The sequence below is a fragment of the Vanellus vanellus genome (genome assembly GCF_965231255.1).
Source record: "Vanellus vanellus genome assembly, chromosome: 1".
In the NCBI taxonomy this organism is placed as follows: Eukaryota; Metazoa; Chordata; class Aves; order Charadriiformes; family Charadriidae; genus Vanellus; species Vanellus vanellus.
The window spans coordinates 102,116,972-102,134,960 of NC_138905.1; positions in this window are offsets into that span (position 1 = coordinate 102,116,972).

Consider the following 17,989-nt stretch of genomic DNA (forward strand, 5'->3'; position numbering starts at 1 on the left):
ACAACTATCATGAGGCAAGGTCAGCTGAATACCAAACTGGATTTAAACGACCCTGCTTGAATATTTTCTGGAATTAAGAGGATAAATGTACAGTTTGGTAAGTACTAACTGCTACAGAACATGCTCATTTAAAGCTAAAAATCTCAGATTTTTATGTGCCAAAATCTATTATGAACAAAACCTATTGCTTTTAGAAGACAAAATGGTTCAAAATAGGTATATTTTCTCACATCCCTGGCACAAAGAACACTACCCTGCCTAGACCTATCTCTACTGTTCTAGTGTTACAGAATTTGTTAAAAAAACTGGCAAATTATTCTTCAACATGGCTTCACCCATGCAGTTTTCTTTTGTCTTCTACTACTGCTGAAAATGAAAAAATACACAAAAAGCCAGAAGTGAATCTGAATTACATATCCAGTATTAAAATTTCAGTTCGTTGATTAAAGCATAGTAAAGCTATAAGCAATAACGAAAGCACCTCTTAAACTGATAAATATCAGGCAACTTTACTGATAGGTACCACTACATACATGTTTATATATGCAGACATGGTTTAAGAAATTTGAGCCTAAGAGACTGGTAAAATTTATAAACAGAATTTCAACTAATAGAAAGCGATTCAGTTATTCATTATGTCTCAATCTTTTTCCAAAACTGTTTTTCCTCAGACTATTTTTCAAATCTCACAAAGCTATACTGTACACGTTCCCAGGCTCAGATGATATTACACCACAGCTACGTAACATGGTCCCAGATACACACAAACACATCCTTCCTCCCAAAATATTCAGCTACTAGCACTGGCATCTGTCTGCTTCACACTGGGGTGTGCATAGAAACAAAAGAATACAGCTCTTCATAAATTCCTGCCAGTAGCACTACATTCTCTTTTGGCTCTGTGTGTGCAACTACTACTAGCGATAGATGAAAACTACAAATTCTGCATGACTCCACTGGTTCCACAACTGCTGTAACATGCTTTTCAAATTCTAGAAAGCAATTATTTAATTTAAAAAGCAGAATACTATTGCTTACAATGAGAAAAACAGCTATTGCTTAACTAAAAGTGAGGAAAGTCAGTTACTTGCAAATTTAAATGAAGAAATGACTTCGCCACTTTCAAAGAACTTTGCCTATTTATAGCAGTTGAAGCTCTTGCCAGAAAATTCTGAATTGGAGAGAAGCTAAAAAGAAAAAAAAAAAAAATGAAAAACAAGCGCACTAGCAAAATCAGAACAATGAAAGACAGCATCAAAATAGATACAATTACTGACAAATAAGCGAGACTCATTGTTTTCTATCAAAATTCAGCATTCTGAAATCATTTTGTTCCTATTCTGAAAGTCCACAAACAAAGCCATTACGATTTTTTTACTGCAGTGTAAAAAACACAATACCTCTATAATTGCAGCAATTTAATTTTTTTGTTCTGTTTGAGATTGCATATTGTAAATCAACTTTCAGAGTAAGTGAGAGATCAACACCACTTGTATTTGAAACTTATTAGAACATCATTTCAAGAACGACAAAACTGCAAAAGACTTCTAGAAGCAGAATCTCTTATCAGAATGCCAAGACATTACTTTGGATATTTTTCAAAAGAAAGCTTGTCCCTACCTCAACAGATTTAGTTTATAAACAGTAATATACAGTCATTGTTTTTACCTTGCCTACTCCTCATATTAGTTAACACTTTTGCGCTAAAAATGAGCTGTACAAAACTTTCACCACCTTTATGATAATTTCATTCTATGCATTTCTCCATCTGTCCTAAACAATTAAATTGACAGTGTCTCCTCACCTTCCTTCACCTGCATGTCTCAAACACAGTGACGCCTTGCTGAAATGGCACAAAGCAAAAACATCACCCATTTTCCCCTGCCTCAAAAATTTAAAAAAAAAAAAAAAAATCATGCCAGGCAAGACAGCTGTGGTCACAAAATGTCCTTCCCTTTACACATATATTTGGATACACCATTGCCCTCCATCCTCATATGCATCTCCCTTTGCTCCCCAAGCAGTATTAATACCCTTTTCAATGCATCGTATGCTGTATCAGCACCAAGAATGCAGCTACTTCACTGACTGCCTCCTTTTGGATTAAGGTTTCCTAGACAAACTCATTCTTTGCATTTGCAGCTTCCTTCTTGTCCTTACTCCAGTTTGCTCCAGCTTTTGAAAAATCAGACCATTACTCCCAGCTAAGAAACCCCTCTGAACTCCTATGGTAAAAGTTGGCCGGAGTTGTTCTAGCAGTCAGACAGACGGATCCCCCGAACACATTCCTACCCAGCCAGGAGCGATATAATGCTCTGCTTTTCATGATGAGCTCATAGGTTGTACCAAATACTCTAGAAATAAATGTACCATGATCCTTTCTACTAAACATAGCTTGCATTGTGACACTAAAATACACACATCTTAACATGCGAACAATGACAATTACATACACGTGCTCAAATACCATTTTCTGTATAACATAAAACTAATGTGTCATGTAGGCATGACTACAGTATTTAAGAGCAAATAATTCTGTATTAGTAACAAAGAGAGCATTTAACCTGGGGTGGAAGAAAAAGACATCAACAACTTTTGTAAGAGTAACTTGTACTGATCAGAGATCTTGCAAAATTCACCTCACTGGTATTTTGATAAGAAATTTCTGTAGAAAAATTTTACACATTTAAATAAATCCTGTTTCAGGCAGAACACCTCATTACTTTCTCCCTTTAGCGTATAAGTAAAGCCTTTCAAATTTCATCTGCCTTTTCAGTTCACTGATCATACACCATCTCATCCTAATTTAGAAAAGCAAAGACATACAAACATAAGACCTGGAAGCCCAAAGCATGACACACTGATGCTTTGCTAGACCAAAGTAAACTTAAATGTATATTAAAAGTAAATTTGTGCATCAGAGCTTTAGACAGAAAGTTCATTCAGCTCTTGGAAAACACTGGCATCAACCTGAATGCAACCCTTGTAAATACCAAGTTTAAGGAAATTCAGCAACGGTCAGTAGCATGATTTCCCATGCTGACTCAGTGCTTTGGCCGTTGTTAGACCTTTGTCAAGCAGAGACCACCTAAATCCAATCACACGCTGCTCAGGCATACACAGTCATCTACCAGTTTTCTGCTTCACCTCTTTTCTACATTCAGTCAAGTCCCCCGAGAGGAAAAGGGAAGACAGCAAGGCCATTGAACGGCTAAAAATCAGTCAAAGTTATTAAGTGGAGAATCTCCTCCAAGATTTTCAGCAAGGTACTGCACAGACAGACTGAAGATACTGACAATTTAAATAAAGCCAATTCAAAGAGCATAGGGAAAAGGGGCCTGGGAGAAGATGACTCAGCCTGGAGGGAAGCACTGACCCCTAAAGCTCACTTAGTTTCTCCGTGTAGAGTAAGGCTGAGGGAAGAAATATAACAGATGGGAGGGTTTAGGATACCAGGTTAGCAGCAGAGTTGAACTTCTACCTAAAAATAAAAGTCAAAATTTATCCATCTGTTTGAAACAGTCACAGGAACCCCACAGGGATCTGAACTCACCCCGCTGCCCTGCAGCATACCAGGAGTCTCCTGGCAAATGGCAGCCGCAGGAAAACACTTCACCCACATCCGCTACCACCTCCTGAAATGCCTACACACCCCTTTATTGCTTAGGTACCCTAAAGCTAGGCACTGACAAAATATTAAACACCTGCTAAGAAGCCCACCGTCCTGAAGAACAGAATGGCTTACTGCTTATGCTTATCAGAAATACCTTTATTGTGAGACAAAAAATGCCTAATAGTGTATTGGTTCCATCTTTTTTTTTAATGAATAATAGAGGAAAATGTTCAAGTAGTGAAAACAACAAAATGATTTAATAGTAACATATTCAGCCATGAGAATTTATTTTTCTTAAACTAGCAACTTTTAAAAAGTACAAAATATTTACAATTTCCACATAAATGAAAACTGGAATCAGGTTGTCTGATTTCCTCAAAAGCACACCCTTTTATAGTTTTTGATTTCTACTCCTACACCTACCACGAAAATTCCTTTCTTTGGAGCCCTTGACTGCATAGGCAAGCATGAGAAGTGAGAGCTGGCAGAAAATTGGTTTACTATTTGCACAGCACAAGATAGGATGCAAACTTATGTTTTTAAAATTTACCTTAACCCTCACTTCCATTTGTTCATCTGAAAGCTTACTGACATACCACTGATGTGCAGAAGCGAAACAGTCTTCCACAAAGGCTCATATAAAACACTAAGAAAGCACATGCACACTTCCATGGTGCATTTGAAGTTGCCTGTACCTCTGCAGAATATTTTGCATATGCAAAGCACAATAACGGGTACTGGTGTAACCCAAAGTGAATGGGGAAAAGGAAGATGGAAGGAGAGAAATTGCAGCACTGCAAAGTATCCTGTGCCTAAGCCCATGCATGGGCTTTGCTGAAGTCCTCTTACTCCCCCACATAACACTGAAAGCTCAAGTTTATGCAAAATAGACATCTTAAAGTATATGAACAAACATCTGTCATGACCGAGCAATATTTTCCTCTGTAAATTTACTTTCGTGGACCCCATGCCAACCAGAGAAGAATGCAGGAGGGAAAGATGCAAGACACTACTCCTGGAAGCGTCTCTCCATCGCAATTTCTGCTATTTTAAAATTTAAGATTTCAATCTCTTATTCTCTGCAGTATGGCTGCTCAATACATTTCCATTTATTATTTAACTTGGCATGTATTAGCAACAAAGGACTTCTACTGATCTGAATAATATTTTGTACATTACTATAGTACATAATAGTTTTTCTTGTAATCTGATTTCTCTCTTTCCAATTTGCAAATTTTAAAAGAAAAGCTGTCAGGGTAGATGATAGTTGGCATGTCACTATCCAAATGTCATTTACGTTATTCTCTTTACATACATCTTTAATAGTCAATTTCCTTTTTTCTATACATATTTTAGTGTGAAAATGTTTGCCATCAATATTAAAATATGAATTATCTGCATAGTCATGTATATAGCTTACAGAATTACCTTAAATCCCATCCATTACACTCATATTTAACAGCCAATATCCCTTCTGCTTTCATATTTTAATATTAAGTTGCTTGCTTAGCTGTGCACAGAAAGAAATCTTTCTCGGTGCCTTTTTATACATATCCTTCCAAACCAAAAATAAAGAGAAGTTTTATTAAGTTTTGAGATGTTTAAGCATTTATAAATCATAACTCAAAAGCACAGTCTGCAATGCAAATCTAACATGGTTAAAGTTACTTGTATTCCAAATTCAAATGCCTTGTAAGATATTTTAGAAATTCCCCTTAACTCCGTAACCGAATGGTAGTAAGCCACACATCGAAGTGGCAACCAAGTACTTTAAATTCACTATTTACAAGTTCTCATCCTGATACCGCACCAGAAAGTCCTTACAAAAGAAAATGTGTTGATCCAAGTTAGTTATTGGTTGTCATTGTATATTCTCATGAAATTGAGACGAGACAGAACATGGGTAAAATTCAAGTTTGTCCTGATGACCGAGCTGTCTGTGAAACATGCTCCCTTAATGAATGGATAAATGATGTCTGTTCTCCCTTACTATCCTACCAATCCATACACCAAAAAGTGTTCTTGCCTCCCGATTTTGTCTTACAATGCAATTATACTAAATTTTACATTCTACTGATTAACAACACTTCATTCGTGTCTTCCCACATGCAGCCCAAAATAAGAGTCATCACCCACGTCCAGGAACATGTGTCCCTAGTTCACAGACATACGCTACTCCCAGCAATATAACTGTTCATGCAGAGACCCAGATCTGACAATTTAAAAGACAGAACACTGCTTCAATATCTGACTTGTTAAACTGAAAGAATTATATTGTAGGGTTGTACCTAATTCACAGATAAAGCTGGACACCTATAATGGGACTCAGAAGGACACTACACTTGGCAGTCAGCTGCCTGAGCCAACTTGCAGAGAAATGCTAAAAAAAGTCTATGTATACAAATATTACACCTTAAATTACAAAGCCTTAAAGAAATCCCTCCATTTGAGATGCACAGGCTGGAGCTTGCCCTGAAGATGGATAACACATCCTTTAAAAAAATATTTCAGTAAAATGGTGTGGGTTGCATTATCAAACACAATTAGTGATAGTGATGCTGTGATGCTGCTGCTTCTATCCTTGGTTTGGTTTCTGTTTTTTTTTTTTTTTTTTTTTTTTTTTATTCAGCAGCTCACTAGTTAGACTCAGAAAGCTTTGTCCACTCATAACACAATGCAAACCCAGGCCACTGACTACAACTAGTGTTCCAACACACCCCTCAGATGAAAGGGCTGGAGGACCTCTCCTGTGAAGACAAGCTGAGAGAGTTGGGGTTGTTCAGCCTGGGAGAAGAGAAAGCTCCGAGGAAACCTTATAGCAGCCTTCCAGTACTGAAAGGGGGCCTACGGGTAAGATGAGGAGCGACTATTTATCAGGGCGCATAGCAATACAACAAGGGGTAACAGTTTTAAACTGAAAGAGGGTATATCTAGATTATATATTAGGAAGAAATTCTTTACTGTTAGGGTGGTGGGACACTGGAACAGGTTGCCCAGAGAAGTTGTGGATGCCCCATCCCTGGAGGTGTTCAAGGCCAGGTTGGATGGGGCTTCGAGCAACCTGGTCTAGTGGAAGGTGTCTCTGCTTGTGCTAGGGGGGTTGGAACTAGATGACTTTTAAGGTCCCTTCCAACTCTAACCATTCTATGATTCTATGAAAGTTTTGAAGCTTTCTGGGATTCAGAGTAATGCTCCAGTTTCTTGTAGGGCCCGGTGGATCTTTTTTTGAAAAATATATGTTGTCTCCAAGAGGAAAGACAGTGAGTATCTCAAGATATAACACAAGGTAATTAGTTGGTCCTTACCAAAGGTGAGAGCTGGATTTGAATTTCTGGGTCAGAGGAAGGAAGAGCTTTCTTGGGCCTTCCTCACCTGGCAAGAAACCCTAACCACCAGACTGCAAGAAAAACAAAACACACCCACGCTACTCCTTCAGCCATACAAGATTGAAGCATAAAGTACTGTCACTACTACACATGCCCCAAAACGTATTACACCCATGGCAGGGGAGCACTGAGATGTAATCTAGATGCAGTGCTGCTGAACCTTTGCCAATGCTGAGGTTCTCTGCGCTTACAAAAAAAACCCAAGCTTTTGGCAGTCAAGGAACTTAAGCATCCTGAGCAACCTACATATACCTCTGACGCCTGCAAGGTTATGAAAGAGTTTATGAGGGCTTCACACCATGGGATTCACACCCTAAGCCTGGGCAACAGACACACAGTTCTTTTAATAAAATTGTTCACACTATCAAGTAATGCATCCTTTTATTCATCGTTACTAAAAATTAAGAAAGGCCCAATGGCAGACTAAAGGAGAAGTGGAACATATTGGAAACAAAACTGAAGGAAATGAAAATGCAACACTCAGGAAAGAAGGCGGGATAATCTTAATAGCTATTTTAGTCTATGGAGCCTGGAAAAACCTGTCTGCATCTTCATCTGCTTTGGCAATATTAGAACATGCCAACATAATACAGAACAGAACCACTTAAGGTTGTTGAGACCAACCCCCAAGACACAAAATTACCTGTAATGGATGCCAAGTCCAATCAACTTATCAGGAATAACCACTGCTGTCTGCAGGATTACATGCTTTTTCCATCCCTGCAAGGTAAAACATTTCCCCCAACTTCTGCAGGAACTTACCACCAGTGAAAGAAGAGACTAAAATCCTCCAAAAGCCCTGCATAGGAATAAAATGCGCCCCTGGGAGAGAGCAGGATGAAACCAAGAGTACAACTGTTTCTTGTGATAACAATGAACTATTTTCCACATTACTAAGCAATTCCTACAACATTTCTAGTTTCATACTTTTGACAAACTTCCACTGTTGAAACTGAAGTTGTCTCTGGGTCAGGTGCTTGCTTCAGGCGTTTGTAACTCAGCGCTCTACCCACTGCAAGACACAGCAACCATCTGGTCAAATTGTTTTTATGCACTGGTTCACCCAGTTGCCCAAGCAACAAAAGGAGGAAGAGTCAGGGGTTTAGGGAACCGATGCTTATGAAGTCAGATTTCACTAGTTTTGCTGTACACAAAATCAATTGTTAAGCATCTGTCCTGGTTCCGGCAAGGATGGGGTTAATTTCCCCAGGGAGCCGGCAGGGGAGGCAGGCATTCCATACCACGTGCCCCATGCCCCGCTATAAGAGGCGCGAGCCGGGGGAGGGGGAGTCAGCCGATTTTTCCCACGGCTGTGGGAGTCCAGCGAGCGGCTGCCTGGTTCTCTGTTGCTGCCTGAGGCCAAACCACGACAGCATCAGTCTTGATAAAGATTTTAAAGTGAAACCTCCAAAGCCCACGAATGAGACAGAATCTTGAAAACAAGACTGTCAATCTTAACTTTGTTCAAACACTTTTGAAAGGCCTGATCACTGACAAACCAATCTGAACACTAATATATGATTTAAAGGCCCAAAGCAAGACAACAGAGAAAACATATTAGGAAGTACATTATAAAGATTGAAGTAGTTGCAAGAAGAGACAAAAGAGAAAACATACAAGACCTGCAATGGGATGGGAGAAAGACACTGACAGAAAAGGATTAAAAGATTTAGGGAAGATACATATTCTTCATCCTTCATACCTTTTCAGTGTTTATACATACGATTGAAAATGACTTACTAGATTGGAAAAGCTCCGACTTCTTTGGTGGCATGGCTCTCATACCAGCAGGCGGTTTATGGTCCACTGGGCAGAATGAGGGGCAATGCCCTCCTCGATTTCCCTGTATTCAGACTCTGCTTCCTGATTACATACCTATTCAGTCTTTGAGCAGGAAGAAATCCACATGCTTCATAAATCTTGAATTAGCTGCTGTACTGGAGGGGCTTTTTTATTACTGTTAGAAAGCTCACAACAAAGCTGTCAGCAGTTGTGCAGGCCACCAAAATATTTCTTGTTATAAAACAGGTAGGAGAAATCTAGAGGCATAAATGTCTGGTAATAATTCTGAGCTGTGACTGTAAATTGCTCATTTCATTACATAGAGTTGAAAATTATACTGACTAGATGAGACCTTACAAACCTCCCTAGAACTCACAGATAAAAATGGGCCACAGAAGTCTCATCAGTGACTGCCCAGTTACTTCCAATTCAGGGGGATGTGCGTGTGTGGAGATAGAGAGAGATAGATAGATATAAAGTATCAAAACATGTATGTGTGTGTATATTTTATAACCTTAGACTGCTGGCTATCCACAATAATCTTGTTAATGCGTGCATGGCCCTGCTGACTGCATTCAGATGTCAGATTCATAGCTAACAACCTAGCAGGTATAAATTAATTCTACACAATTCATGCATTGTCATGTCTTATTTATTAATTATCACAATACATTAAGACAGACTGAAATATGGGAGAATAGTAATTTGTTCTATGAAACATATGAATGGCCTTTTCATATCAAATTTGCTTGTATTTTGAACAAACTGTACAGTTATGTACACTCATGCACACACAGATCCTCTTGACACACAACTGAGAGAAGTGGGAAACTGAGGGCAAAAGGCTCTGCAGCATTAAACACAGGAAAGAAAGCTAGAACCTGTGAAGAGGTAGAAAACAAAACATTTAATCCACAAAGACAACGATACAGAAGGAAAGCCAAAGATGGGGCCATGTTTATGCAGGAACAGAAAAATCTTTTTCAAATAGGAAAAACTCCAAAAAAGACAGCTGACCTCATGTGATACATTCAAGCAAAGGCACAGATAATTTGACTCCCTATTGTTTTTTGTGTGATTTACCAGTAACACCTATAAAACCTCAACACTGTGTTATTAAAGATAGAGGCTTCATGCTTCATCTGCATTGTGCAATGGTTCTGCTATAAAATAGCCTTCTATCCAAAAGGTAATGTCACAGGATGCACAAATAGGAAAGCAGAAAAGAGGCAGTGCTCCATCACTTAGTCTAACTGGTTGTGAACAGGCACTGATGAGGCATGGGGAAGTACCGAGAATCCAACGGTGCCAAATTCAGCAAGAAAAAAAAAAAAAAAGGTCAGTGTTCAGGGAGCAGCTACCAAATTAAGAACCACAAAACCCAAAGGGAATTAACTGCAAAAAGTTGCTATGACCAGCAGAAAGCTGACTGACAGAGAACCAACAATAAATATCCAGTGTAGGACAAGACACGATCAGAGGTGAGAATACGCTGTTGCTTCGTCACAAATGAAAAGCAATGAACCTACTAGTTTTATTCGGGAGATACCTGCAACCCTGAAAGCAGGTATGAGAAGACACAACGAGCAGTCTGAGAAGCACTTGTTCAATAGAGAAAATGGAAGCGCAGCAATTTGTGGGTTTGAACCTGGAACAAAATGCTAGAGGATGAGGGGCTGCAGAACACTGTTATCTTTGTTCATTTTTTAAACATTCATGACATGCAGATTTTGGGCAGTTTCAACATAAAACTTACCTTCACGTAACGTTTAAAGCTATGCAGGGAGCTAAATAATTTATAAAATTTAAGTCATAAAATGCAAAAAGTGGGACAATGCAGAAAAAGTTTGCTCTCCTTTGGTACTTTTTTCTTGACTAATTTCTCCCAATGCCACAACTCTCACTCACAAAAGGTGGGACATAAAGAACTTTCTTCCCTCCATTTTCTGCTGAAATTCACTTAATCCGCATTTTGACAACAGGAAAAAAAAAAAAGTTAAAACTCAAATGTAAACAAGATTATTTACCAGTAAAGTCGCATTACCCATCACAAAGTACTGAATGCTAATCAGCCTAGGAATTCTTTAAAAAGAGAAATCAAGAGTTGAAATATTTTAAAGAATCACGGAGTTTCAGAGTTGGAAGGGACCTCTAGAGATCATCTAGCCCAATTCCCCTGCCAAAGCAGGATTGCCTAGAGCACATTACTCAGGACTGCATCCAGACGGGTCTTGAAAATCTCCAGGGAAGGGGACTCCACAACCTCCCTGGGCAGCCTGTGCCAGTGCTCTGTCACCCTCACCATAAAGAAGTTTTTCCGTGTATTTGAACGGAACTTCCTGTGTTCTAATTTGTGCCCATTGCCCCTCATCCTGTCACTGGGAACCATTGAAAAGAGCCTGGTTCCATCCTCCTTCAACCCACCCTTTAGAATTTTCTATGGATGCCAAAAATACAAAAATGTCACAAATAATAGGCAAAAAAGATGACAGCCTGTTTCTTCATATGTGTGGGAAATCAGGTAAAAAGCACTTCTTCACTACAGCCATGCTCCTTTCTCCCATTTTCAAGCAGCTCTAGAATCGACGGATTTGTATTCCAGTAGCAACTAGTCATGAGAATCGGTGACTGTCTTAACTGTGTGGTCAACTGAGTCCCTGATCTAAAAGGCTTTGCATCTTAAAGGGCAAGGCAAACTGTGGCTGCTGAAAAGAGAGATTATTTTAACTTCACAGGTGATCAGTTGAGAGTGAGCTATAGTATTTCAAACTAAAAGGGACCACTAGGATTACATTATCCAGTCTGCTGAGTAACGGGTCTTAAAAATCCAGTAAGTTTTTCACACACCATTTTACAAACAATTATGACTGTCACAAACGGAAAGCAATGAACCTCTTCGTTTTACCTGGGAGATACCTGCAAATATTAAAGTAGATTTGAGAAGACATGCCACGATACATCTAAAGACAGACTGCTCTCAGTCACCTCAATGCATGGTAAATTGCATACAGCAATGCAACTCAGCCCTCTAGGAAGGGGAAGACTTTGCTCTGTCTTGTATACGTGATCCGAACTCAAGATTGAATTGCTTGCCTTAATTCATTAAGAAGGCTGGGTCGCCACAAAAAAGCTAAAGCTCTCTAAACCACCACAGTGTCTTTAAACATAGGAATTAGACATGCTGATCAGAAGGTCCCTTCATACACTGTGAGGCTTCAGTGTGGTCTGTTCCACCACAGAAAGCCAACCACTGGCCCTGGGGGCCAGGGCAGTGCAATCTCCTCACTAATCCCCGAGACCCTGCCATTGGCTTTCAACTGCTGAAAAACAAAGGCTGTTGCAGTTTCTGGAACTGAATATTGTGCAACTTTGCCCAGGCTTTTAAAGTGTTTAATGAGATGGTCTACTGTCGTGGTTTGGCCTCAGCCAGCAACAGAGAACCAGGCAGCCGCTCGCTCGACTCCCACAGCCGTGGGAAAAATCGGCAGAAAAGGGCAAAACTCCTGGGTTGAAATATTATAGTTTAACAGAACAGACAAAGGGAAGAAGAAAGAAAAACAATAACAGCGATAAAGGAGTATAAGGACGCGATTACAGTACCGCAGCGCAGCGCTCCGACCGAACACGCACCGCCGCAGCCCGACCCCGAGTGGCGACTGCCCCCCCTCCCCGGCTCGCGCCTCTTATAGCGGGGCATGGGGCACGTGGTATGGAACACGTGCCTCCCCTGCCGGCTCCTTGGGGAAATTAACCCCATCCTTGCCGGAACCAGGACATCATGTAAGCTAGTCCAAAACTCTACCAGAATCATTAAATTTTCAAATATACCGAGCTAACGTGGGCATTGCCCGCTTTATAAAATGCATGACCTTAAGCTGGCTAGAGTACACATATACAAAACCCCACCCTAATTACTTAAATATTGACTCCACTGGCTGAACATGGTCTTCTAAATCAAGGTCAGCATTCAAGATGAGAATCTCAGTGCTCCACATTTGACCACAGCAATGGATTTAAAAAAACACCTAGGACTTAACCTACTGCAGCCCAAACCTCTCCAATCATACACTGTTTACAGGTAAATTTGGGCAATTGCCTGCATTCTGTTTCTTGAAATACAACAAATTACATGTTTTGTAAATAACGTTTCTCATCACATGACGATAAGCTCCTCGTTAACATTTCTGATTATTTTTTTCTCCTTTTTTAAAACACTTTATATACTTGTACATACTGAAAAATTGGATCAGGAAAACTTGCCAACAATTTAGTCTGAAGATAAAAGGGGAACTGCGGAGGTGGATTGCTAGCACTGGAAAATCATTTGCCACCTGTATGAACTCAAATGAACAGTAAATGCTTCAGACAAATTCACGATGCTTATTCCTATGCTCAAGCACAGGTATAATTGCTGCCATAGTATAGTGGTAAAGCTCTACATATAAGCAGTCATTTAAGGCACTGTTTCTCCAATTTAAGCTAAAGTGGAACCGCAAATGTGATTAGAACCATGTAAGGAATGTCAGTTAATTTATAAAGTACCTGGAGAGCCAGAATTTTCTTAGAACAGAAAAGAGGCCATCATATCTGCAGTTACATCATTTTATTCCACAAACAAAGCTTTTCTTTTTGGAAGTAAGGAATAATCACATATTCTATTCTATATGCAGTTATTTTTTAAGTCTGAGAAATTAAAAAAGCAAAAATTAATTTTTATTCTCTGGTACGTTTATCATAAAAGAAACTAAAGTAAAAGACCCCTAACAGATGGAATTTCCTTCCTCTGGAAATGACTGCTTCAAATTGAATCATTAAAAAGACTTTAACAGAAACCATTATCAGTCCCACTCTGGCAGAAATGTGCTTACCATTGGTTTTAGTTATGCAGATAAATGATGGGCACTGGCTCTGGAATTGAAAAGCTGATGACAAAATGGCCTTGGTTATAACAATATAAAGGATGGTTACAAAACCGTTAGAAAAACCACTGTTTGATCGAAGTAATTTCGATGGATTACTGCATTCACCATGACAGTGTGGAAACAACAAGGGCATACAGCGCAAGACAGCTAAAACATCCTCAGGCCCTTTAAGGGACCAAAAAATACCTCCAACCCATCTGTGACATAAAAGTCTCCAGTTTTGTATACACACATACAATGTCAATACCTGTACCAGAAATTTCGTATTTAAGTAGTCCCACTTCTCCTTTATCAGACAATGCAGATTCACTCAAATGAAAACAATGCATATTTAGTTCCGTGACATTTCAGCAAAAAACTAAATCCCAAATGACTTCTATGCATTTACTCATCAACATGCAACAGAGGCGGTGTTTCAATCCAGTAATACCAGCTCAAAGGTCAGCAGTTTTCTTCCAGCAACGAAGAGAAAAGAGAAAAGCCTGGAGAAAATGAGGCTGAGGGAGACCTTATTGCTCTCTACAACTACCTGAAAGGAGGTTGGAGCGAGGTGGGGGTCGGTCTCTTCTCCCAAGTAACAGGCAACAGGAGAAGAAGAAATGACCTCAAGGTGTTCCAGGGTAGGTTTAGATTGGATATTAGGAAAAAGTTCTTCATCGAAAGGTTTGTCAAGCATTGGAAGAGGCTGCTCAGGGAAGTGGATGAATCATTGTCCCAGAGGTTACTTAAAAGACATGTAGATGTGGTGCTTAGGGACATGGTTTAGTGATGAACTTGGCAGTGCTAGGTTAATGGTTGGACTGATGATCTTCAAGGTTTTTTCCAACCTAAACAATTCTACGATTCTAAGTGGCAGAAGCCATTTCCTTTACAGAGTTATTCCTACAAATGCCATCCCTACCTTATCTTAAAAGCATACTGTTCCATTAACACTTGCTTTTCATGGAAAGCTGCTATTAATTGGCACATACAAGAGATCCTACTGTCTAGACGTGATGCTTTTGACATCATTAACTGGAAAAACAATTTCTCCTGTCAGGGAAACTTCCTCATCTGCCTAGGAGGAATTTGCATATGGAAATAACTGGGGTTTTTTTTATTGAGCTCCTTGCTCTTAGACACATGAATTCAAGTTAGTAAGAAGTCTGAGACACTAATAATGAAGTGACACAAGAAAATACAACACTGGAAAAAAAAAAATCATCCCCTCCACCAGGAATCTGAGGTTTTAAACTAATATTGCTATTCATCTACGTGATGGAGGCAGCACCAACCACATTTTAATCATTACCTCCCAGCGTCCTTATTCTCCATTACAATTACTTATTATCCTAATGTGAAATGATGGTTGACTTCATTATATTTGAGCAGGAGACTTTCTAAAAATATCAAGAAGCAAAGTAACATGTACTTGCACAGATTTTCCTCATATTATACAATTTTTCATTGTACCAAAAACAGCATGGAAACTTCTTCCTTCTGTAAACCTTACAGAAAAAATTGTTCATATCTCCGTGAAGATACATTGGCATTTCTTGTAATACTTTGGTGTTCTACTGTAAAATATCAGAGCAGATTTATTTCATGACTAGCGAACACTTTAGAGCTTCCTTTTTTTGATATGATATCAGCCTGCTCCTCCCTTTTCCTCTGTTGTAGAAAATAAAAATGGTAAGACGAGACAAAGAATTAGTCATCTGGATGCTTGCATGCACACACTGTGCATAAGATATGAAAATGTATGCACATATATGCATTTGTGTATTCATCTGTTGTTTTCCTACCACTGAACACAAGACAAAAAGCCTTCATGATACCTTGCTGCAACTTTGCAATTTTGGGAGGAGACCAATGTAGCTCAACAGCCAAATCCTACTGGCTAGACATCAAAGATCTGCCAAAAGTCTATTCCCCCTCCTGATGTCATAACTCTATTATGTTATAACCCTCATTAAATCATATCACTTTCTCCATACTCCACTCCCCCAAGAAACAATTTTGAGGAAAAAAGTTTTGAAACTCATATTTTGTTCTCCAATAAATTATGTATTTTCAAGCCTAAAAATATAACCAAGGAAGCTGCAACGTTACTTTTAAAGATCTTTTACAGGATCTCCTAGTAATCCAGCTATCCAAAAGAGCTCGATCAAGCTCTCCTTCTATGCTTAATTTCAAATCAAAAGCAAAAACAATCCTCTAATATTTAGAGAAGGAATGCAAAATATTTACCATATCTCTGGGTATATGTACAACATTCAAACAGTTTTAAAAACAATGAAAAAAAAAGAAAAAAGAGTAACAAAGTCTCCTTATGAGCACATTTGCCTTGAGATCTTCTACCATAAAGAAAGACATTCCACGGAAGACTCTGCAAAACAGCATTCATTTCTCTTAGAGGTACTTCATGGAAATCTCTACGAGTACAGAAATATGAGGACTGTCACTAGCTCAGGCAGCCACCTATGCTTCTATGCCAGTCTACAGGTAAAGTGCCCAGGGCCAGAATATATGCAGAGCCTGAGAGGGAGCCTGCATATGAAGGTTAGAGATCCCTTAGAGATATGAGACAGACATGCATTCCTGTAAAAGCACTGGTGCCCAGCCCATGCTCGTGACTGAAATCTGAACGCAGTCCAACACATCTCCTATTACCTCCATACTCGTTTCTCCCTTCTAAAAAAGAAAAAAACCCAAACAATACATCCCCCCCTCCAAAAAAAAAAAAAAAAGAATCACAACCAAACAGTTTATCTGACATACAGAAAGGATACAATTAACAAAACAGTAAGCAAAACTAAGCGTTTCACAGACAGAGCCCTGTGAGGAAGTTTCAAAGTTGAGTTTACAAGTCAATTGGCTGAAAATTCTTAATTATGGTATTTATCACATTTGAGTAACAACGTACTAATTGTTCTACGAAAGAAAGGCAGATGCAAGCAGTTCCCCAGTTCAAGTTTTGTGCAGCTGTAACTTTGCATTCAAATTAGATCAGTGCAGAAACTTAACCAAGGTATGGAGTAGATAAATTTAATAGCATACTATACCTTCTTATACAGAAAGACTGTTAAGAACACAGCTATTTAAACTATTCTATGGTACTATAAGAACATGAACACGCAAGAAGGTGATTTATCAGAAACCAGGAAATGAGCTTAATGTGGCAAAAAGCAGGCTGGACCACATGCACATCATGTTACTTTCTGCTTGTGTTACACAAATACTTCCAGATGTTTTATATCAACTCTTTTCTATTCTAATGCACATGGAGCAACACTCTTCTAAAAGTAATATGCCAATTTGAAGTTTAAAACTACAAGCATTCTCTGAGTACTGGACCAGAAGTAACACAGCTGACACCTGGAAAGATATTTTTACAAAGTGCTAACTTTCTCATACCTGTATTAAATTACTAGTATTTCATTACTGAACATATTTATCCCTCCAAAGCAAAAGTTTGCTTGTCAATACTGAGGAACAGCCTTAAACTTAACAGCACAAGTGGTCCAACTGCAGTGGAAAAAACTCAGTGCACCCTAGCTCTCAGGGTTGTAATATGGTTGTGAGCAGAACCCTGAAATTCAAACTAGCATAGGTATCAGCAGCAGCAGAAAGTATGTCTACAGTTTCACTTTCATTCTGCTTTGCAGACGTGCCAATTGACTGCAATGGGAGAACAGTAAAGCAAACGCTGAATACTTCCACCAAAAGCCTATGCTTCACGTCCAGCAACACCTGCAGTGACTATGAGCTGATTAATTAACATAAAACTGTAAAATACATAACGAAAAAACAGCTTAGTCTGAAGACTGAAAACATCAAAAAATTACTGAAATTAGTAAATAAGCATAACTGAGAAAAATACATATAACCCAGTTAGTCTGTGATCACCTGATTGAAAAGTTAATTGATTTAATCTAAAATTGTTCAAGACAATGCTCAAGGTATTAGGTTTTCTTCAGATGAATGACCTCTGTTACAAAGAGGTCACATGCAGAGGACAGACAGACTGAGTGAGATTAAGAAAGGATTTAGTTTATAAAGCACAAGATTCCTGGTGTCTAGCTAAATGCAAGTTTTAAAGGGAACTTAAATGTATAGAGTATGAGCCTTGCTACCTAATTTATGGAAATAGAACCCCACATCTAGTTACACACCAGAAGAACCTGAAGTTGTGTTTGAGACAAAGGAAATACAAGTCATTCCACAAAGCCAAGTTACTCTTGTGAAAATTTATAGCAGCCTTACTTAAAGATCAGATTTGCATATCAAGCTTCAAGTCCAAACAA